The sequence below is a fragment of the Artibeus jamaicensis genome, unplaced genomic scaffold (assembly GCF_021234435.1).
Source record: "Artibeus jamaicensis isolate MK-2021 breed Jamaican fruit bat unplaced genomic scaffold, CSHL_Jam_final contig_558, whole genome shotgun sequence".
Lineage (NCBI taxonomy): Eukaryota > Metazoa > Chordata > Mammalia > Chiroptera > Phyllostomidae > Artibeus > Artibeus jamaicensis.
The window spans coordinates 391,395-415,037 of NW_026521886.1; the positions used below are offsets into that span (position 1 = coordinate 391,395).

The window sequence follows — 23,643 nt, forward strand, 5'->3', positions numbered from 1 at the left end:
TCTTAAACCTCCAAAATGTTGGAGTTGTCTGTTACCAAGTATAACTTAGCCTATACTATTACATTTCTTTAATTTAATCTTCATTGTATTTTTCTATTACCATTTAACTCCCTTATATCCTCCTCCCCCAGGCAATCACCACATTGTCATCCATGCCCATGAGTCCTTTTTCCTTTTTGCTCAATCCCTCCAGCACCTAGCCTTCCCCCATCCTTAGCTGTCATCCTGTTCTCCATCTCTGAGTCTGTCCCCATTTTCCTTGTTTGTTTGGTTTGTTCATTAGAATGTTATTCCAATTCAGTAGTAATGCCCCATGGAGTAAGCCAATGAAGTCTTTTTGAATCTGAAATTTTAGTATGGACTGATCTTGATTAAGAATTTCTTCTTAATGTGCTGGCTTCAGCAGCACATATACAAAAATCAGAGTGATACAGAGAAGGTGAGCATGGCCCCTACTCAAAGATGACGTGCAAGTTTTTGAAGCTTTCCATATTTTTGACAAAATAGACGGATCTATCTACAGGGTATTGTGGTAAGTAAAATAACCCAGACAGAGAAAGACAAACAGCATGTAGTTTTATTTACATGTGAAATCTTAAGAGCAAAATATACGAATGAACAAAATAATAGAAACAGATTCATGGATACAGATCAGACTGATGGTTACCAGAGTTGGAGGGGCAGCTGGAGGGGAGCTGAGTGAAAAAGGTGAAGGGGTTAAGAAGTACAAATTGGTAGTCACAAAATAGTCACAGAGATATAAAGCACAGAATGGGGAATATAGTCAGTAATATTGTAATAACTATGTACAGCGCCATGTGGGTACTTGAAATATTGGGGGACCATTTTGTAAAGCATATGATTATCTAACCACTATACTGAACAGTTGAAACTAATACAAAATAATATTGAACGTAAACAAACTGTAATTGAAAACTAAAAAAGCGAAAATAAAAATATTTTTTAAAAAGGAGCTTTCCTTAAGCTTATTATTTAAACATGCAAAGGCTCATTGGTAGCCCATGGCTAATAAACTTTTTAATAAGTATGTCTGTCTATCACTTTGAACAACAAACAAGTGGAAGAAACAATTTTATGGATAACCATCTGTCTAAGGGGATCTAAGAGGGGCGATAGGAATGTCTGCACCGAGAAACTTCTACTTTTCCTGCCCTCCCCTAGTCTTAACTGCTTCCAAAGGTCACAGTTTGAAGACCAATTCTTCCTGTTGAGTCAAGCTAGACAATTCTTCCTTTACAGACTTCAGACAAGGACTAATCTTGGCAAATTCTCTAAGACAGACAGAGGCTGAGACACACTCAATTATTGCACCTTGATTCTCATCCAGTCTAAGAAGTTCGGTACTTCATTTCACAGATTTCAGAGTCCCTTTGGGCTCTATTAGTCTCGACTAGCAGCCCCAGGCAAAAAAAGATGCCTGTGGTGAATAATCTGAGAATTCATTAATGGACTAAGCAACTTCCAGTTCTGTCCACGGCTACCTCTCAGACCCAGCCACAGCTCCGGCCAAATCCTGTCCACACACGTGCTGGCAAGTTTTCCTGTCAAAGCCATGAAGGCCGTCTGAGCACAGCCAAGGGTAGAATTAAGCCCAAATGTGTGTATAAACTGAATATCTGTATTACAATTCTCATCTGAAATTCACCCTCATGAGTCAAGATGGGATTCCCAAATATGAAATTTGAGTAAACAAGAACTGGACACAGAGAGGTGCATCTGTGTCTCCCAAGTCAGCATGAGCAAGGGGTCATCCAAACCCTGCCACAGGGGTTTTGCTCATTGCCAATCAATATGGGGTCATCACACAACTTGAGATCTCCATTTTTTGGTTTGAACATATGTTGTAATGCTAACTAACATATTTTAATCAGTGTACAAGTTGTAATTAATATATCTTACATATATTTAAATATGGTTATCAGTTTTAAAATAAATGCTAAGGAAAATTACATTAAGCTATGATTACACTCAATTAAAGAAGCCAAAAGATGTCTCTTCCAAAATTGTGATACAAATTCTAAAAACCTCACGGATAGAATATTGCAGGAAAATGCAGAATGAAGATAATGGTAAGCAAACCCACAGGAATAACAGACTACCTCTCAGGCACTATCCCTTTCTAAATCACTTGAGGTATACTGTTTCCATACTCTGGGAGAAAGAAAAGAGACCAAACCACATTCATCATCCCTTGCCAGGAAATAGCTGTGGAGATTCTTTTAGCTTGTGGCTGCATCAGTCCTGCAATAGCTGGGTATGTGGGTGGCACACATCAGGTCTGCTATTTTCCAAAGACGACCCAGGGCCTCCTGCAGTGTTACAGAGCCTTCTGGCTCTGTGGGGAGATGCAGGGGGGTTGGGTCTGTGGCTCCTGTTTATGCGTTGGGATGGGGCTGCATGTGGAATAGGGGTAGCACCTGAGAACACATGCTTGGCTTCTGTGGAGACCACCAGTATGTAAACCATTTATGTGACAAGACTAATTCCAAAGGGAAGAGGAGTAACCATTTCCCCCCTTCATTTCCCACAGCCGCAACCCTCCACACAGCTGCTACTCTGGGCTTGGTAGAGAGGAAAACAGAAGAGAAGCGGGACACTCTGCAGTGGTTTGGCTGCTTAGAAGTGGGCAGAGTGTAAGGAAAGCCACCGAATGAAGAGTGCTCTCCATACTCTCTGTATACCTTTTGGCGTGGGCCATTAAGCTGCTGTGCTACCCCACCCAATACCACAGAGGCTGAATTCCTGTTCACACAAAACGCTCTGCAGTGCAGGACACTCTCCAGGGCAACTTATCCCTCCTGTGGTGACTCTGCAGTCCAGCCTTGCAGTTTCTGCTGCCCTCAATGCCTGACCTGACAACACAAGTCCCTTGGTCAGCATGGCAGTGGGAGAGAGAGAGCAGGAGAGTCCCACGCCAGCTATTGGGATTAGAAATAACACCTGTCACTCCTGTTTAAGTTTCACTGGTCATTTATAGTCCCCTCTAGGTGATGTCCAGCTTTAAAGGATGTCGGATTGCAGTCCCTATAGATCTGAAAGTGGATATTGGTGAATATCAGAACCAGGTGCCCTTTTCTCTGAAGCCCTAAATTCAAGTTCTAGTTACAAGTAGCCTCAGTTTTCCAAAAAGGATTCATGTACCCATTCATTGATGTCCAGTTAATTATTCTTGCCTCTGGATTCAAGCCTCCTTTCAGCCCCACCAAGGGAAAGAGAGAGAGGAGGAAAGTACACAGACTGTGTCTGCCCTGTGGTTCTGAAAGCAGAGAGTTGATTCCCTAGAAGTCTGTGAAGGCTAAGTGTCTTAAGCAGTTCTACCTCCTCTCAGCCCCAATAGCTAGTTATGCTTAGAAAGAAATACTGACTTATACTTCTCTGGGCTTTGTCTTTATGCCTTTTGTTTTATGACAGAATTTTCATATTTGATTCCTGGGTAGATATTTTAGTGAAAAAAGGAAGGAAGAATAGAAGGGAAGGAAGTAGAGAAGGAAGGAAGGGGGAAGAAGAGAGAGGGAGGGAAAAGTGAACTTGTCAGATTATAAAGTTCTCTTGAAGACATCCATGCATATGCTTCGCATAATGCAGTGCATTTACATTATGCATAATGCAATGCATAAGCTTCAGAACAACCCTTAGAAGAACATATATGTTTATCCCCAAGTTTCCAGTGAAAAACTAAAACGCAGAAGGATACATGAAGCAAATTTTGAGCAGAAGCAGAAATAAGGCTTACTCAGGGGCAGTTTATATTCATTTCTGTGGAAATGAAAACCCAAATACAAGACCATGTTTTAACACGCTCTTGGTCTCTTATAAATGTCAGACATTACTTGCTTTTTATCCTAGTGGTTATTTTCATCTTTGACAGCATGTAGATTAGCTTTGTCTAAGTGGTTGCTTTAAAATCCCTGGTCTCCTCACCTGCCTCCAATCCACTGAAACTAAACCTGGGAACACAAACTGTGCTTGACCTTATTTCACATCATAGACAGAACATTTCCATCGGTTTCCCAAGGCTTCTCTTCCAGACCTCAATGCCAGCTCATGGCCATGGGCACCCAAATTGTCCTGCCTCACTGCCCCATGAATGGGGGCTCCAGTTCAAACCAGCTCACTCAAGTGGTTTGTTTTATACCCTGAGCCACACCTTGGAGGTTACAGGTAAGCATGGGAGAACTCCCTGATGTCTGTGGGCTCATGGGCACAATGCTGAATGCTCCCTTCAGCCCAGAATTAAAAGCCAGGCTTTAAAACAGAAAAGCAAAGGCTCCAATTTGCCAAGCTGCTTAGAAGAAAAATGTAAACGCCAGCAGCCCTGGCTGCCAGCAGGACTGCTGAAAGGTATGGGGACTTGCAGAGGGAGGCAGCAGCGTCATGATCTCCTGGAGTCAGGGCCAAGGCCGGCCAAGAACTCTAACAGAGGAAGGGAGGGAGCAGGAATGTGTCTCCCAACAGCTCGTTTGAGAACAAGCAGTTGTTTTCCCCAAAGCCATCTGTGAGACTCTCAACTTGAGCCTGAGAAAGAAAATGGCAAGACAGAGAGACAGAAGTGAATTACTGGAAAAAGCAGGTATCTCTTTGGGACCTTCGAGGGCAGCAGAAAGACTGTCTACTAGTCTGTTAGTCTTGGCAGCTGCACAGCTGTGAATCTGGCCACAGTCAGGGTTTCTAAGGCCCTGCTTCTGGAAAACATGGCAAGAGTTCAGCCTGAAATGTGGACTGTGGATGGCTCTGGTGTGATCTAATTCAGAGGAAACTGTGAGCTCTCAACCTAGATCCCTCAACACAGAGTCTGTCACATGACAGAGTGACTAGTTGGGTTGGCCTTTACTTGCAGACTGTCTTTAGGTCATGGAAGATTCTGGGGGAACATGTCTCAAATTAGACTGGAATCTCCTGAGAGATAGGTCCATCCAAGTTTTCTATTTCTCTTAATTGCGGACTGAGTGACGTTCTGAAGTTTGGGTGATTGATGAGAATGTTGTCATTGAAAATTAAGATGCCTACTGTACTGTTGGTGGGAACGCAGACTGCCACAGCCACTGTGGAAAACAGTATGGAATTTCCTAAAAAAACTAAAGATGGAATGGCCTTTTGATCCAGTGATTGCACTGCTGGGATTATACCCTAAGAACCCTGAATCACCAGTTCAAAAGAACCTATGCACCCCAATGTTCACAGCAGTGTTATTTATAATAGCCAAGTACTAGAAGCAACCTAAGTGCCCATCAGTGAGTAGATCAAATAACTATGGTACATTTACACAATGGAATGCTATCCAAGAGAAAGAAAGAAAGAACTCCTATCTTTTGTGATGGAATGAATGGAACTGGAGAGTATTACGCTAAATGAAATAAGCCAGGCAGCAAAAGACAAATATCATATGATCTCACTTATAAGTGGAACCCAGTCAACAAAATAAACAAATGAATGGAAACAAAGACTGTGGAAATAAACAAACTGACAATGATGAGAGGTGAGGCGGGAGGGAGATGACAGGGGAAAGTAGGAGAGGGGGTGATTCAAGGAACATGTATAGAGTACCCATGTGCATGGACAATGGGATGGGGATTGATTGACTGTGGGTGCAGGGTGGGGTTTGGGAGTGGCAGGTCAGGGGAGAGCAACAAGGAGGAATATGAGACAACTGTAATTGAACACCAATAAAAAATAAAAAATATTACCTCTCAAGAAAAAAAAATTAAGAGGCATTTTGCCAAGCACTCTTCCCACACAACAGAAGGCACAGAGCTTCCTCTCAGCTACTTACAATTCTGCAAAAAATATATCTTTCCTTCATGCCCATAGGAGCTGTCTTGTTTGGGAATGTTTTTGGTTGCAAGTAGCAGAAAGCCTACCTTAGAGCAGCTCAAAACAAATACAGATGTATTTTCTCACATAACGAGATTTCGGATTTAGACAGCAGGTGGCATTGATTCAGGAGCTCAATGACATCAGCGCTAGCACCTCTGAGATTCTTTTACTTTTTTTCCCTCGTGCCCACCTCTTGCAACATCACATCAGCAAAGAAATAATTGTAATTGTGGTATATATAGAGAGAGAAAGAAGGGGTATTATTCAGTCTTAGAAAGGAAAGAAATCCTGCCTTTTGCAACAATGTAGAGTAAACTTGGAGGGCATTAAGCTAAGTGAATCAAACCACACACAGAAAGAAAAAATACTGCTTGATTTCACTTATATGTGGAATCTACCTAGAAGCAAAGAGTAGGACAGTGGTTACCAGGGGGAGGGAAGGGGGGTTGATAATGGTCAAAGGATACAAAGTTGCAGTTATGTAAGATGAGCAAGTCTAGAGGTCTAATGTACAGCATAATGGCTATAGTCAATAATGCTGTACTATATACTGGAAATATGCTAAGAGGGATTTCAGGAGCTCTGACACACAAAAGTTATGGTTAACTATGTGAGTAGACAGATGTTAATTAGCTTGGCTATAGTAATCACTTCTCTAAGTGTATGCATATCTAAACCTTAGCTGCATACCTTAAATATGTACAATTTTAGTTTTTTAAATGAATGCCACTTCATTGGGCATTATGTGCAAAGTGAGCACAAGGGCAAAGTGCACCGTCCCTTGTGACAATCCCCATTCATCAGCATATCGGCTCCATGGCATCCCCATCAGCACTCTGGATGTGTCCCACCCATCAGATCTCTGTCAAACAGCCACACCGGGCATGAAGGGGGCCTAGGGAGGCGAGAATTTAGCTGGACACTCTATCAGCCTGAACAAAATCAGGGTTCTATCAACTACAAAGAAGAAATGGTCACAGGGGCGGCAACTTGCAGTGTCTGCCACACCCTGTGCAAAGCACTGATCAAATTGCATTGAAATGCTTTGTCTCTGTCTCCCCTCCCATCAGAATTAATGGCACTTGGCAGACAGAGGCATCCAGTCATCCTTGTGTTCCCAGTAAGTACATGGCACACTGCCTGGCACAAAATATTTAATAAACATAACACAACCCCCCCATGCAGCAGACTATCCTAAATTAGACCTACACGTAGGAGCAGAAGCTTCTCCTCTTTTATTTTTTGCCATGATAGCTTTTATTTTTCCCTGGAAGGATAGTCAAATTTTCCTATAGGCATTTATTTAGATGATATACACATACATTTTCTTCTAAAGTGCCAAAACTCATACACTTCCTTTTTTCTAGATTTTATTTATTTATGTTTAGAGAGAGGAAAAAGGAGGGAGAAAGAGAGGGAGAGAAACATCCACGTGAGAGAGAAACATCAATCAGTCGCCTCTCGCCTGTGCCCCAACCAAGACTGACCCTGCACCCCAGGCGTGTGTGCCCTGACCAGAACTGAACTGGTGACCTTTCACTCTGTGGGATGACACCCAACCAAGTGAGCCACATGGCTCAGGGCAAAACTCATATAATCTCCGTAACTGCAGATAAGAATTATAATGAGCATAAGAACACATCGACTTAAATACTGAAGGTCATCTCAAATCTTGAAGAGTCCCAAGTTTCTGTGACAGAGAAAGAATTTTGCTGTTAAATACTTGACCTAAAATCTATGTCTTCATCTTCTGATTCTTAATTTTTTAACATACTGCAAGACTCTTATTTGAATCTAATTATGTAACAACAGCACCTGATTTTTGTAAACGTTTGATTTAAAAATTTCTATATCGACTTCACTTGCTCATTTTCTATTCTATTATTTGTATTTTTCTTTGTTTTATCTGTCTTTTCCTTGCACAATTTCCCAAAGATAATCCCCCCAAAAACCTACTAATGCTAATGATCAACTGGAGGCAAATTTGCCCCAACATAGTTTAGGTCTGTGAACGTCTACAGTGTAAGTCTGATGCATCGGATAGGCTCTGACAGCAGCCAGGACAGTGGAGTAGGACACAGTCGGACCCCTGTTCACTCCCACCAGGCTCTGCACCCCCAGCATTGCTGTGCCGAAGCCTCTGAGCCACCGCTCTGTGTTCTCACCAAACATCAGTGCTGCAGACTTAACACCAATAACACATCAGCCCTCTTGTCCTGATGGGCACAGATAGTATCCTGTATCAGTGTCCACATAATTCCAGAAAAATAAAGAGGAAGGCAAACTGATGGATCAGAGAAGCACTTGACAGCAGACCATTCAAGTAATGCTCCTTAATTAAAAGTGAACCCCCAGGCTGATTGAGGCCAGTAGTGATTCTTTTCACTAGTGGGTAGGTGATGGCAAGAAGTAGGGGTGCTGCTCCAAGAGCTGTGCTCCAGTAATTCAGACACAAAAGAGCACCCAGTGCCAGGGTCAACTGTTCCCTGACAAAAAGGGACTGAAGAGCTGAAATGTCTCTAGCAACTGTTGGACTATTGGCTGTTCTTCCAAACTTTTTATCGTAATTTCAACCCCACATGTCATTAATAGAATAGCCTGCTCCACACATCAGAACAGCTCCAGTGCCAAAGAGGGATAACATGTACCAATCTGGAAAACAACAGGGTTCTACTGCCAAACCAGTGCCCCAGGCACATGGCAGACACAGCAGTCAGTTCCAACGGGCTTCTCCAATGGCAGGAGGTGCAGGTGGGGCTGCACAGGGCAGCGTGCCAAGTCCATGACCCCTGGGGCCCAAAGGCTGTATAGACGCCAGCACAGTCCCAGCCCCACTGAGGGTGGCCAGTCCTCCATGCTGGTTACACCAGCAGTGTGAGCCCCATGGCCACAACTAGAAACTTCTTTTAAAAATTATTAAAGTTCCTGAGGCGACATTGGTTAAAATTACATAATTCAAGTATTCTTCAATTTTATGATACACCAGCTGTATATTGCACTATGTGTTCACCACCCAAAGTAAAGTTGCTTTCTGTCACCATATATTTCACCCATTCTACCTCCCACCCTCCTCCCTGACTCTTCTTTCAAGTAGCAGCCGCTCAGCCAAACATGAAGACTAGCTGAGCTATGTGTATGTGGGTCTGGACCACTAGATGAAGCACGTTATAAATTTCTGTAAACTCAGATGAAAAATTGCAAACAAGGATGAAATGACTACATTTTGGCCACAAGCGACTGCAGTTCTCTGGCCAGCACCGCTCACGCTCTCTCTCTCTCTCTCTCTCTCTCTCTCTCTTTCTCTCTTGAATTCATTAATGAAGTTCTGCGGCAACGGCCTGGAGTCAGGTACACTTCAGTGGGGAAACATGATATTTCAATCTTGACTTACCTAAAAGCCAATATTACACAGCTTATAGTCTATGAATGTGTCCAAATGGTATCAGTTGCATTGCTCATGGCAAATACAACACAGATGAGATTCTTCATCATGAAATCAGAACCTAATTCAATAAAACTTACTCATGCAATTCAAAAACAGTCTTCTTTGAGGATTTCATGATGCCCAGGGGCTGTGAAACAAGCCCATCCAAGAAGTGTTCACGGCATGTGCACTCTCCTAAAACATTCGCTTCTGAAAATATGTACGAAATAAGGGTGGGGTTGAATGTAGTGACAAACCTCAGGGAAGTCACAGCAAACCAAAGCTGACTTTCAAGGAATTTGAGCTAAGCAAGATGCACACTGAAGGCTTATAATCCTATGGATGGAACAAGAGAATTCTCCTTTATAACAAACACACAAACAAACAAACAACTATTCTGAGCTCTTTGGGAGCAAACAGAAACTACATTTTGTTAGGGAACACTGATCTGAGATTTAAAGTCAGAATGATAAGAATTATAAGATCAAAATGAGAGAAAAGATGAATTGGGGCTATCATAACTAGAATCATTTTATTCCTCATATGTTTTCTAAAGTAACAAGTATACACTTCAACAGTGACTTTTTAATTGATACCAAATGGTTGCAAGTTAGAATCTATATCCTATAGAAGAAACAAAACAACTGGTTTGGGGTTTTGGCATCTATGGGTGCAAAGGCCACTAAAGAGCACATTCGTTATTCCAGAAAACATGGCAGGTTGTGGGAACAGAGGACTAACGCTGGCCAGCAGTGCCTGAAGGTGGAGGACTTCCAGCCTACCCCCTGGGAGACCATCTCAGTCTAAATGAAACCACGGTAAGTGCAACAAGAAAAGGTGTTCTGACACTGCAGGAATGACAGAGAATCTGTGGGGAAAACGGACTTCTTACTTTCTTTTGGATTTTTTTAATGGAAAAGTATTGGCATTGCAATCATTAAATTAGGGCATTAGGAAGAATAACAAGACAATTTTGTGTTGATATATGTAACAGAGGAACCTTCTTGTTTGCAGTTAGCTGTTTTTACTTGTCCATTTATTATTTTCAAACTAAGGGCTAACTTCTCCTCTCTCCTGGACATGAGGAGAGATAGATAAGAAAAACAATTGACGATTATAATGAGGTATATACTGTTATATACTTTCATATAGCAAAACGATAATAAATTAAAGAATAAAGGTAAATTAAATATTATGACAAACTCTGACACAAACCTTCACATGACACACTCTGTACCTAGCCTTATGTGCACTAAATGTCCCAGTCCTGCATCCCTTCCTCTGACAGTGCTGGCCCAATACAATCAGAACTAGAGGGTTCAAAAGAGAAACTCCCCATGCAGTGAAAGCCCAGAAAAGAAAACCGTGATGTGTCCTTCCCAGGTCAGGTTTTTCTTCTCTAACCTGAATCCAGTTGGGGTAATTCTAGCACTTCCACAGCTCCTACAGCATACAAGGAGGTTTACTTACGGGCATCTCAGTGAAACAGTATCGCTTCACTCTGAACGGTTTCTAGAGTGGGAAAATGTATGACAATGCAGAACATGGCCTGTTCTTAAATAAGGGGGTTTTTATTGGTAGGTCAGCAAAAGCATGCGTGGACAACTTAGGCCTAGGATACAAGAAGCAGATCCTGAGATGTGACCCACTCACCGGTGGAGAAGATAGAAAGGGAAGAGGAAGCAGCCAAGCTAAGGTGGGATTTCAGGCAAATCAGGCATCTTAGTCCCTAAGAATATGCTGGAATCTAAATTGCACTTCAAAGTTTGTCCCAACAAGAGGCACAGGGATTGGTCTCACATATTCCTGCACAAGCATTCATTGGCCAAGGGACTGTCGGAGTGGAGGGCTCAGGGAATGTAAATCATGGACATTGCCAGCTTTCAGCACAGATGATGCTGCAGAGGAAACTAGCAAGTGGGGACAGGTGGACGAAAGCCAACAAGGGAGGCTCACAGACGCTAACCACAGAAGAGACTCCAGAGGGTCTGAGTTGAGTAATGACACAATCCACTGGGAGTTTAGACCTATGAAAAACAGACTTTGAAAAGCCAAATATTAAGACTATTCGAAGTCCTATGCCAAACCTCTTCAAATGTATGCAAAAAGTATGTGACAGCATAAGAGTGAAAAAGAGGAGGAGGAGAAGGACCACAATCCCAAATGAAGTCTTACTCTATGGATGTTAAAGGTGGCTTAAAACATAAAATTTTATTGAGAAAATCCTAGGGGTCTAGTAAAGTCAGCATGAAATTAATTTTGACAATTACCAATTAGCCATTGACTTTTTGACTTTGGATAAGTCATTTCACATTGCTGAGTCACAAACATATAAGGTTCCAATAATAATTTACATTTATTTGTCCATTTTTCCCAAGCCAGGTGCTAAGGGATTCGCCTGCATGATATCACTCTGTGTTGGATGTTAGTTTCCTCATTTTATAGGTCACACATCTAGTGAATGAAAAATGGTTCCAAACCAAATACATGTGCTGCAAAATCTAAGCTTTAAAGTGTTTCACAATTGCTTCTAAGCGAGAGTCCATGTCATTTCTGGCTCTGGGTAATATTGCTTAACCTTATGCTCTGTTCACACGGTGGCAGATGTATAGAAAGAAGGACACAGAGTAAACCAAGGCACTCAGAGACAGAGTACTGTCCCCACATTGCATAACTCCTGGGGCACTGGTCACCACCTGCATCCCCCACCCAGAACTCTGCGTGACTGACATGTCCCCAGAGCCCTGGAAGATGAAAGTCTGGACAACTCCCCATGTCAATTTCTCATGATATGTATTCAACTAAATGTTGGTACCTCAGTTGCACAAAGTAGCTTAAACAGAGATGCCAGGGCCTAATGACATCAATAAATGCTATCTTTTTTGAATTAAAAATAAGTTAAAGGCCTTTCTTTCCTGGTGCATGTTACTCAGAAGTTCCTGGCTACCTAAGTAAGTCTTAAGTTTCAAAGCCATAATTTTTCCTAAGTTGGTTTGTTACATCTCTCCAATAACAAAAGACTTCACACCAACATGAATATATACAATACCTTAAAAGTTTGCACCATTTATGATGCAGGGAGAAGATGCTTTTTCACCTCACGCACCATATTGTGCAGGCAACTGAGTTATTTTAAGCTCCACCCATTACTTTGACCAAGATTGAAGACCTGAAAACTAACACATACTAACTAACATTGGAGTTCTATAGAAGTGCCATCAGACAGAATTGACTTCATTGAAGAAACTCAAAATACCCTGACATGAAGATCCACTCCACAACTTCTTGAATCCAGTTGGGGTAATTCTAGCACTTCCACGGCTCCTACAGCACACAAGGAGGTTTACATACAGCATCTCAGTGAAACAGTGTCATTTCATTCTGAACAGTTTCTAGAATGGGAAAATGTATTACAATGCAGAACATGGTCTGTTCGGCATGAACATATCTCCACTACAGAAATTATCAAGTTATCATTATCTGTTTATATAACTACACTAATGTCCCCCCTTGAAAGGTATGCTCCTTAAGGGCAAAGCCATAACTTAGGCTTTGCCATGTCCCTGGGTATTCACCCCAGTCTTGGTACATGACATCTTACTCACTGCTAGGGAATGAGTGAGTGTGCAGGATGGAGTAGCACCGAATGAGCAAGCACCGCCATCTCCTTGAGTAGTAGAAGGCGGGGCATCATGTGTAACAAATCAAGTCCCACTGTTCATGTATCCACCAAAGCTAACTAACCCTGTGGAAAGAGGGGCTTTATTAGAAAGCATAAAATGACTGGTGTGGTTCAGTGGATTGAGTGCCAGCCTGCAAACCAAAGTGTCGCTGGTTTGATTCCCAGTCAGGGCACATGCCTGGGTTGTGGGCCAGGTCCCTAGTAGTTTGTACGTGAGAGGCAACCACACACTGATGTTTCTCTCCCTCTCTTTCTCCTTCCCTTCTCCTATCTTTAAAATATAAATAATAAAATAAAATCTTTTTAAAAATAAGAAAACATGGATTAAAAAAAAGAAGCCTTAAAATGTCAAGCCATGTTTATTATATTGGGTAGGACCAGAAATGTGTATTTTTAGAGTACAGGCTGTCTTTATTCAAACATAAAATAGATATTCATTTATGTGATGTGGTTTTTTGATTCCATATATCCTCCAGTAAATTCTTTCTTACCCACTCACTTGCCTCAAGATATACTCTCAGAGTTTTATTTCTTTAGCAAAGGGTTTAGGTTAAAATGTAAATCCCTGCAGAATAAGTAACACTTAAAGTATACTTAGCAATCATTTACACTTTAGTGTGAATAAAAACTGCCAGAGCAGAATCTTTATTAAAAGTCACTGGGGAAGTGAAGGGATTAGAAAGTATAACAAAAAATCACAGAGCTTTTCTGAAGGCACAAGTCACTCTTCACTGACTTGCCTTGGGTTGGCCTTGACCATGCCCAGGTGGTCTTTCCTGCACTCACCTTTGGGCAGCAGGACCAAACACCTCTCAGATGTAGGACTCACACACACTGTAGCTTTCAACAGTTCTTTCAACAAGCACAACGCATGGGCTGCTGTTGCCTCCTCCTCAGTCTGGGGAATTATTAAATTCAAGACACATCAATAGATTCAAGACAATGACTTAGCAAACCATATGTCACAGAGCATAGAACACAGACTCGTGACCCAGTCACAGCTCCACAAGTCCTCAGTTGTGAGTCATGAAGGCAGTTAAGTCACAAACCTGAGCAAGTTACATAATGATCTTGGAACCTGTAAATCGTATGATGAGAGATTGTCACCAATTAGCTCTGCAACTTTAAGGCTTTGGTTTTAAAAAATGTTTAGAAAAATGAAGAGGCAAAAGATGTTGACATATCGTATCATCAAATAAAAGTGGGAAATTCTGCATTGAAACAAAGTTAATTCTTTTTTCATTTTAGGGCTTCTGAGGGACTATAATATGTTAATATACACTGTGAATCTCCAGGAGGAGAAATAAGATTCCATGTTTCCCAAACGTATTTTATCTTGGAACCCTATTTTCAAATATTGTTTCTCAGAACTAATATTCTATTGCACACTATTTAGGGGTTACTAGACTGAAAGACTCTCAAATCCCTGCCAAGTGGTAATATTCTGAAATTTTATCCTATTACTCTCTTTTTCTTTCCTCTAATCTGAGCAAGCACCTCCACTTAAGATTCTACACATCCAAGCTCTCTGCAAACTTTAAAACATCAAATAGTTGTTAGTTACAGCAACACAGGGCCAGGCCTGGGGGAGAGGGAACATAGACTTCTGTCAGCACGCTTCCTTCGAGAGACCCTTTGAGCCTGGAGAAGTCTCCACCAGAAAATCTCTGACCTTTGAGCTTGTTTTATATATATATATATATATATATATATATATATATATATATATATATATATATAAATTTGATGACAAACTTAGAAAATAAATTCTATGATTCTGGCATCATCTTGCTTAAGAAAATCCTTTGTTCTGTGTTAATGGTGTTGTAACAAATTAAGGGGGAAATTAGCGCCAGGTTACATGAAAAGACGAGGCCTCTTTCTGTCGACATCTTCTTTGCTTCCATGAAAAGCAAGCTGATGGTCTGCTGCCTGTGTGGTGTTCAGCTTAGCCTCTGCCGACTGGGACTCATTAGCTAAGGGTTACAAATATGTAACCAATGCTTTTTCCAGATACTGCACCGCAAACCAAGCACCACGGTGTCGTCCTGCCTCGAAGGTCTGGGTCTGAGCCACTCAAGATGTTGCCTCCAGCTCTTTCCTGAGCCTGGGATTTTCATTAGATGGAGGTCATCATATCCAAGCAAGTGCTGCTGCTCTAGAAACGTTGCCCCTTTTTTCTTGGAGAGATGGAAAGGAAGATGAACATGCTAATAAACAGCTATCTTTTAATTTCTGAATTTTAATGTCTAATGGACAACTTATTGTTCTACTTCTATTTTTCCTAAGGCTAAATCAATATATAGTCTAACCAGTTTTGAGAATTAGATAGATATTGCAAAAGCTTGTTCTCTTAATGGGAGTTTGTCATATTCTGTGAATCAAAAGGCTTATCACAAGCAGAAGAGCCCCAAAACTGCTGATGTCCTGTGGGGCTCAGGATAATGCAATGGCACAACAGACATCAGAAGCCTGAATGAAAACAAAAGGCCACACACGCAGCCCAAGAGCATGATCTAATTTTCACCACTCTGGAACGAGGCAATGGGAAGTCTAAAAGCCAGGTTGAACAAGGAGCCTCACAGCATGTGGAACACCCTCCTTCCCTCCTCCTACTGTACCCTGGGATACTCTCCTGTAGGTCAGGCGGCAATAGCAGATTCACCATCCTTTGACAGCTGCTGTTAACATCTGTAAGTAAGTATTCCTTACCTCACATTTACCTATCAGGTTAAATCACCCCCTTGAAAAGGACTGAGAAAATGAGACCATGTCTAAGGAACAGGACTGTGGGAAGTGAGACGGGGACTTTACAGGACCTGGCTGACACAGAATGGCAGGCCCAAGGATCGTTCCAGGACATCCATGTTCCATAGACACTGGCCAACCAGGGCAGGAGAGGAGGAGTTAGATAAGAGTGTCAAAGAAGAATTCCAAAAAGCATCTCAGAAGAGTAAATGAGGAACAACAGTTGCAGTGGGGTAGGTCCTAGCAGAGGACCCTGGAGAATAGGGGAACCACCCTAAAGGGTGACAATGGAGCAAAAGACAATGTGACTATAAGTGAGAACGTGCTCCAGCAGAGTCACTTGTGACTTGTGACACAGCAGTGGGGAGCATAGAGAGAGATCATACAGCACCTTCGTAAGCTGCAGGGGCTGGATGCCCATTCCTGGATGAACAGATACGTGTGCTTTTGCCCTGACTAAAGATGGCAGCTAAAAGAGAGTCAAAGACACTAGGGAGCTGAAAGCAATTGCAGACAGTGTGGTACCATTGAAAAAGCTGAATGCTTCCACTGTCTTCCTATGCATGGAAGACTTTGGGAGGGCCTTTTTACTTTTTATTTATTTTTTTTGCATATTTTTAAAGTTATTTTTCAAGTACAGTTTTCCGTCTATTTCTCCCATCCCAGCCCCCCCCCCCCATGCTCCCCACCTCCCTCCCATCTTAGCTCTCATCCCTGCGTCCTTCATATTTGTTCCTCCAAATCCCTCCCCACTTCCCCCTTAAATTCCCTTCCCTCTCCCCTCTGGTCACTGTCCCCTTGTTCTCTATTTCAGTGTCTTTGTTTTTATTCTACTTGCTTGTTCGTTTTGTTGTTTAGCTTCCTGTTAAAGGTAAGATCATATGGCATTTGTCTTTCAACACCTGGCCTATTTCACTCAGCATAATGCTTTCCAGTTCCATCCATGTTGTTGCAAAGGGTAGGAGCTCCTTCTTTCTCTCTGCTGCATAGAATTCCATTGTGTATATGTACCTCAATTTTTGGATCCATTCATTTACTGATGGGCATCTAGGTTGCTTCCAACTTTTGGCTATTGTAAATTGTGCTGCTATGAACATTGTGGTGCATAGGTTCTTTGAAATTGATGTTTTAGGATTCTTAGGATATAATCCCAGCAGTGGAATTGGACCTTTTTATATATTTTTACGGGTTTTAAAAAATTATATTTTATTGATTATGCTGTTACAGTTGTCCTAGTTTTTTCCCTTTGCCTCCCTCTACCCAGCACCCCCACTCCCTCAGGTAATTCCTCTACCATTGTTTATGCTCATGTGTCATACATGTAAGCTCTTTGGCTACTCCATATCCTAAACTGTACTTTACATCCTCATGGCTATTCTGTAACTACCTGTTTGTACTTCTTAATCCCCTCACCTCTTTACCTATTCTTCCAAACTCCCCTCCATCCAGCAACCATCAAAATGCTCTCCATATCTATGATTCTATCTCTGTTCTTCTTGTTTGTTTAGTTTGATTTTATATCCAGTGGTTGATAGATATATGTTTATCGACATTTTATTGTTCATAGTTCTGATCTTCTTTTTCTTAAACAAGTCCCTTTAACATTTCATATAATAATGGCTTGGTGATAATGAACTCTAGTTTTTTCTTATCTGAGAAGCTCTTTATATGCCCTTCAATTCTAAATGACATCTTTGCTGGGTAGAGAAATCTTCCCTACAGGTCCCTGCTTGTCATAACTTTGAATATTTCTTGCCAATCCCTTCTAGCCTGCAAAGTTTCTTTTGAGAGATCAGCCGGCAGTCTTATGGGAACTCCTCTGTAAGTAACTAACTGCTTTTCTCTTGCTGTGTTTAAGATTCTCTCTTTATCTTTAACCTTTGGCATTTTAATTATGATGTGTCTCGGTGTGGGCTTTGTTGTGTTCATCTTGTTTTGGACTCTGTGCTTCCTGGACTTATATGTCTATTTCCTTCACCAAATTAAGGAAGTTTTCTTTCATGATTTTTTCAAATAGATTTCCAATTTATTGCTTTTCCTCTTCTCTTTTTAGCACCCCTATGATGCAATTATTGGCCCTCTTGAAATTGTCCCAGAGACAACTTAAACTATGCTCATTTTATTTGGATTCTTTTTTCTTATTGGTTGTTCTGTTTTGTTGTTTTTTGGCTCCATATCATTGATTTGGATTCCATATCAATGATTTGGAACCTTATGGTCTATATTTGATTGGATTCTTGGCATCATTCACTCTACTTTTATTTCTGTATAAATTGTTCTTTATTTCAATTAGTGTATCATCTGTTTATGATTGGATCTTTTTAAGCTGCTGACGTCCTCACGAAGTTCCTTGAACATCCTTATAGTCAGTGTTTTGAAGTCTGCATCTAATAGATTGCTTATTTCCACTTTGCTTAGCTCTTTTTTCTGGAGTTTTGAGCTGTTCTTTCATTTAGATCATGTTTCTTTGTCTCCTTGTTTTGGCAGCCTCCCTGTGTTTGTTCTATGTATTAGGTAGAGCTGCTTTGACTCTGTGTCTTGGTAGTGTGGTAGAATGTAATAGGTGTCCTGTAGGTTCCAGTGGCTGTGCCACTGGACCAAGCTAGGTACTTGAGGTACACCTTTCAAGTGGGATGAGTATACCCTCCTCTTGTAGTTCAGCCTAGGTTGCTTTTACAAAGTCAATGGGAGTGATTTACCCGGGCCAGTCAGCTGCAAGGATTGGTTATGACCACTTACCACTAACATCTGCCCTCTGTGGATGATCAGCTGTGTAGGGACAGGGTGGTGGTGCTCTGGCATGGTTTGTAGCTATCCACTGGGTGTGCTGGCCCTTAGATTTCCCTGGTAGTGCAGGCCAAGATCAACCCCTAAATGTATTTTGCCTGATGCCACCCTGACTGAGCTATAAAGCAATCTGAGATGGCTGCTACTTGTGCTGGGCTTGGGGATTCCCAGACAAAGCCAAGCTGTGAATCTAGGCTGGCTGCTGCTAGTGCTGGGCACAGGACTCACTGAGGCCAGCTGTTGCTTGTTTGAGAGGATTTAAAAAGTTTTGAAGCATGAGCCAAGACCAGCCATTCATATGGACAAGAAGCTTGTGTGGGCTGGTTAAGTTGGGTGGGGTGGAGTCTTTACAGAATCTCCACGGTGGGTCAAACAGAGTTATCCAGGCTGATGGAGTCTCAGATATGGCACCAGCCTGCCAGCTCCACGGCTCTGCCCAGGGTGGGCTCAGAGAAGCAACAATGGCCTCTGCTCACCTTGATACCAGACACTTTAGTCTCTCCCAGGATGCCACTGGTACCCTTCAAGCTGCCACCTTAATGCTGAAGCTCATAGGGACCGAGTCTGAGTAGGTGAGTCCACACGTCAGTTCTTTAAGGTAACTGCTTGGGGCTCCAGAAGTTTCTTTCACCAACTCAATCCCCATCGTTTTTTGCAGCCAGAAGTTGTGGTGACTTATCTTCTTGGCACTGGAACCCTGTGCTGGAGTCCTGGTGTGGGGCTGGGATTACTCACTCTTAAGATATCCCTCCAAAATTTTTATCCACCACACATGGGTATGGGACCAGCCCATTTTGCATCTGTGTCCCTTCTACCATTTTGGATGAATCTGGTTTCTTTGATTCTGTAGTTGTCAAACTTCCATTCATTTCGATTTCTGACAGATCCAAGTGATGTTTGTTCTATATTTTAGTTGCAATTTTGATGTAGTTGTGTGAAGAGAAAAGCCAAGTCTGCCTGTGCTGCCACCTTGACCAGGAGTCTCAAGGAGGGCCTTTTTAAAGTGAGGAAAAGGCTCTGACTCTCTCTCTCACTCTGTGGGTATGCGCTGTGGGTATGGGGGCTCTCTTGGTTTGGTGCTTGGTACAGAGAAGTCACTCTCTTGCTTTGGAACTTGCTGCAATATCTCTCTCTCTCTCTCTCTCTCTCTCTCTCTCTCTCTCTCTCTCTGAGATTTCAGCATTTGGACATTCTCAGCATCCAGCACTGCTTCCCACGTGGATGGGAGTGCTCAGGGACCAGGAGATGCATAGCCCACCAGGGGCTTAGACCCCACAGAGGATGGGATTCTACTCTAGGGGGCAAGTCCCATGCTTGGAAGTGGGCCTCCCTGGGCTCCAGTGTTGGAGACACTGAATCAGTGCAGCATGGCACAAGGGTCCTGGACTGCTACACAGAGGCTGAGAGCAGGACACCCCAGATACTGAAAGGGGAGAAGTGCTGCAAGAACATGGCAACTCTGAAACTGCAAGTGGGCATTCCAGAGGGGATGGAGATCTGTTTGCACGACTGGCTTAAGGACAGATAAGAAAATGGCCAATTCCCCGTCAGGGCACATGCCTGGGTTGCAGGCCAGTTCCCAGCAGGGGATGCACCAGAAGCAACCATACACTGATATTTCTCTCCTTCTCTCCTTCCCTTCCCTTCTAAAGATAAATAAAGACAATAAAATAAAATAAACATTTTCTTGACCCAGAGTAGTCTATGATCATGTAATAAAATATTTAAAAAAAAGAAAATGGAGAATTTCCGAGCATGATTTTTGCTTATAGACTTTTGGGGAGCAAGAGAAGTTCTGGGTCTTGTGGGAGAGAAAGGCTAGAGCAGGAGTGCTCTCACCTTCCCCAGAAGGTTGGAACCCTGTTAAGAAAAACCTGTTTCCTTCAACACAAATCACTGGGTATTATATAGGGTGCCAGGCAGACAGAGCCCAGTTTGCATGGTTCCATGGTGAGCAGCCAGCTTCACAAACAGCTGATAAGAGCACCCTATCATCTGTACATTGCATCATGTACCCATTGCTCCCCAAAACTATTTTTCTGTCTCCACCCTGCCCCACTTTTCCCACCTCTACCTACCCCTTCATCCCTTTCCCTCTGGATATCTGTATCTGCCATATATATATGAAACAAAACACACACACTCACACACACACACACACACACACACACACACACACACATTTGGCTTAATCTCTTCACCTTATTTCATCCAGGCTCTAAACCCTCTCTATACATAAAATGAGAAAGAAAATGTATGTAACCATCCTCCCCAAAAGGTGCCCCAGAGAAATGCACATACTCTCTTAGCAAGCCCTGCCCAGGCCTTCATACCTGCTCTCATGAGAGCTTTTTCTAGTCAAACAAGAAGTTATTCACACTCTCAAAATAAGAAGAAAAAGAGAGAAAACAGTGGACGTAAATCACTGTAAATACGTAATTCTTCCATGTACCCTGGAGACAACAATAGCACAACTTTAGACTGATGCAAAAATACATGTTTTCTCATCAACCAGAGGTCCCATACTCTAGAGCTCCAGCCAATTTAAGCAGAAATTCATGCCCCAGGGATGGTAACTTAGTGGGTCCCCAAAGAGAGAGGAAGGGCAGTGTAAACAGGACTAACCTCCTGCATTTGGCTAAGAGAGAGGAAGGAAAATAAACAACTGAGCTGAGTAGCCTTGTTTTCCTCCAGCTGAGGCTACTTTCTCAAACATTACCCACTCACACTCAGTAGTAAGCACTCCAAACCTTGGCAGTTCCATAGTTTTGCCACAATCTTTATTCTTGAGAAGCCAAGAGTAGCAGAAAACCTAATTGCAAGTTTTCTTTTTTGAGAGAGAGCCTGGAAGTCCCTTCACAGAAAATTTCTATGGACAAACAAGGTAGAGTTAAGAATAGGTGTTTAAAAAAATCAGACTTCCCTACATCCAGGATATTCCACTATAATTGCAGTTAAATTTCAATAAATAAATATATAAAATAAATCAACAGTCTCTTCTACTGGAAGAACAGATACTTTGAAAGAAACCAAATACATGACCTTAGGGAAACCCCAAGGCTACTTAAATAAGCCTCATTTTAATGAACCACAACATAGCTGATCACTGATGTGCCCTCATAACTGCATACTTATACTCCTGTCTGCTAGTAGAATGGGTAGCTGGGCTTTTGCTTTGTTTTATCCAAGTGGAATATATTTCTCCAGGAGCACAGAGCATCTGAGACCTGGGTCTGGATCACACCCAAGGAATGTAAGATCAGAGAGTGTCTGAAGTTACTAGATAATGGCCAACAGGCAAGAAGCTTTTTGATTCTGTAAAATAAAGAACTGGACTAGATGAATTCTAAGCCTTCCAGCTTGAACATTCTGTGATTCTATGATTCCACCCACATTCCATTTTCATTGACAAACAAGGAAAATCTGATCACAACTGGTGGTTTTGAAACTTCACGTTTCCATAAAACACCGAGAAAATGTGGCCATACCAGACATATTTAATTTGTGTGTATTTCATCATTGCTGAGTTTTTCCCAGATGCTAAATTGTAGCTGGGATTGAAGAGCATTTGGAAAAAAATCACAGAGAGGTTCTAGCTGTTGGGTTTTTGTTGTATTAATCTATGAGAAAAACAGTGAAGATTCTGAGACATTCTTAACAGGTGACTATATTCCTGAGGCCTACGATAATCAGATCTACACCAGAAAACTCTCTGAAGAGAGAAGTCCTTGAGGGAAGAGCTTGGATAGAGAGCTCAGAATGGCCAGTCTGGGAGTTTCATGCAGCTATTATTAGTGATATTTTGGGGTAAGGCTAGCCATATGTCGGGAAAAATTAAATAGCTTTAAAAAAGCAAAATATATTTGGATAATAAGAACAGTTCCATCATCCATACCTACTTTTTATAATTAAGTTTTCATTTACATCTAGAAAATTCACCTTTTGTACTGGACAGTTCTGTAAGCTGACAAACACATATGATCATGTGTAACTATTATGGGCAAAATTTAGTTTTTCTTGCTGGTGCAGTAAAGAACTATAGATCAGCCAGTCTATTAGCCTACAAGCAGGGTTTATTGGTGATATGCTCTCATAAAAGAGAATGGGCCTTGCTGAGGAGGGGAGAAAGCCATAGATTCAGGGGAAAAGCCAGGTAAGGACAGCAAATGCAAGAGCAGCCCAACGGCCCCAGGTCCTTTGTTCTGAGGACTTTTATAGTTGGCAGGATAGAGGTAAAGAAGTTACAAAATGATTGACAGGTAAATGTCGTGCCAGCTTTCCCAGGGATGTCACTACCCAAAGTTAGGTACGTGTGGGAGTCTGTTAGTTGGAATCCTTCACTTGTTCCAGACTACATTTATTCATCTTGTTGTAAAAACAGGTATGTGACGGGAGACAGTTAATTAAAGTTTAGGCAGTTAGCCAAAGTTATTTATGGGCTCTTTCTGTAAGCATTAGGGGTTCCCTCATAAAACAGATAATGACCAGAGGTAGGCAATTAACCAAAGTTGTTTTATGGGCTTCTCTGGGCACTGTGGACTCCCTCTTCTTCGCCTGTCCAGACTTCTGAATGAATATACGGTTTCAAAGGCTTTCCTTCCCAGACAGTGAAAAGGATACACAGAATTTCAAGGGCTTTTCTTGTGAACACAGTGTTCACAAGAACACAGTGTTTCTCCTGCTAACACAGTGTTTCTTGTGATGTTGGAGTGCCTGGCAATATTATTGGATCAGGCTCAGGACTGCTGAGTTAGTGGGTGAGACATGTCTCCCTCCTCCCTGCCTTGGTTTACTATCTATCCTACCTAACATAACTACCACCACAGTCAAGTTACAGAACAGTTCCATCATCCAAAAAAGTTCTCCCATGCCTCTTTGCAGTCAATTCCTTCCTCCTTGCCCAGCCATTGGCAACCACCTACCTGTCCTCTATGATTTTGCCTTCGAAAGAATGTCACCTTCTTAGAATTATATAGTAGTCCTTTTGAGCCTGGTTTCTTTCACTAGAACAATACATCTGAGATTTATCCATGTTTTTACATGTATCAACAGTTTGTTCTTTTTATTGCTGTGTAGTATTCCATTTTGTGGTTAGATGAGATTTGAGAGCCATTTAGGTTGTTTTCAATTTTTGACAATTTGAAAAAGCCACTATAAACATCCCTGT

At 41.9% G+C, this 23,643-nt stretch overlaps 1 non-coding gene and 1 pseudogene across 1 annotated transcript; one reads left to right on the top strand and one right to left on the bottom strand.

Moving 5' to 3' along the window:
- Positions 1 to 390: 390 nt before the first annotated feature.
- On the top strand, positions 391 to 497 carry LOC119060666 (U6 spliceosomal RNA). Its single transcript, XR_005084636.2, has one exon. It is a non-coding gene; the product is annotated as a U6 spliceosomal RNA (small nuclear RNA).
- Positions 498 to 7,682: 7,185 nt separating this feature from the next.
- Positions 7,683 to 8,691, bottom strand: LOC119060651 (4-hydroxybenzoate polyprenyltransferase, mitochondrial-like; annotated as a pseudogene).
- Between the last annotated feature and the right edge of the window lie 14,952 nt (positions 8,692 to 23,643).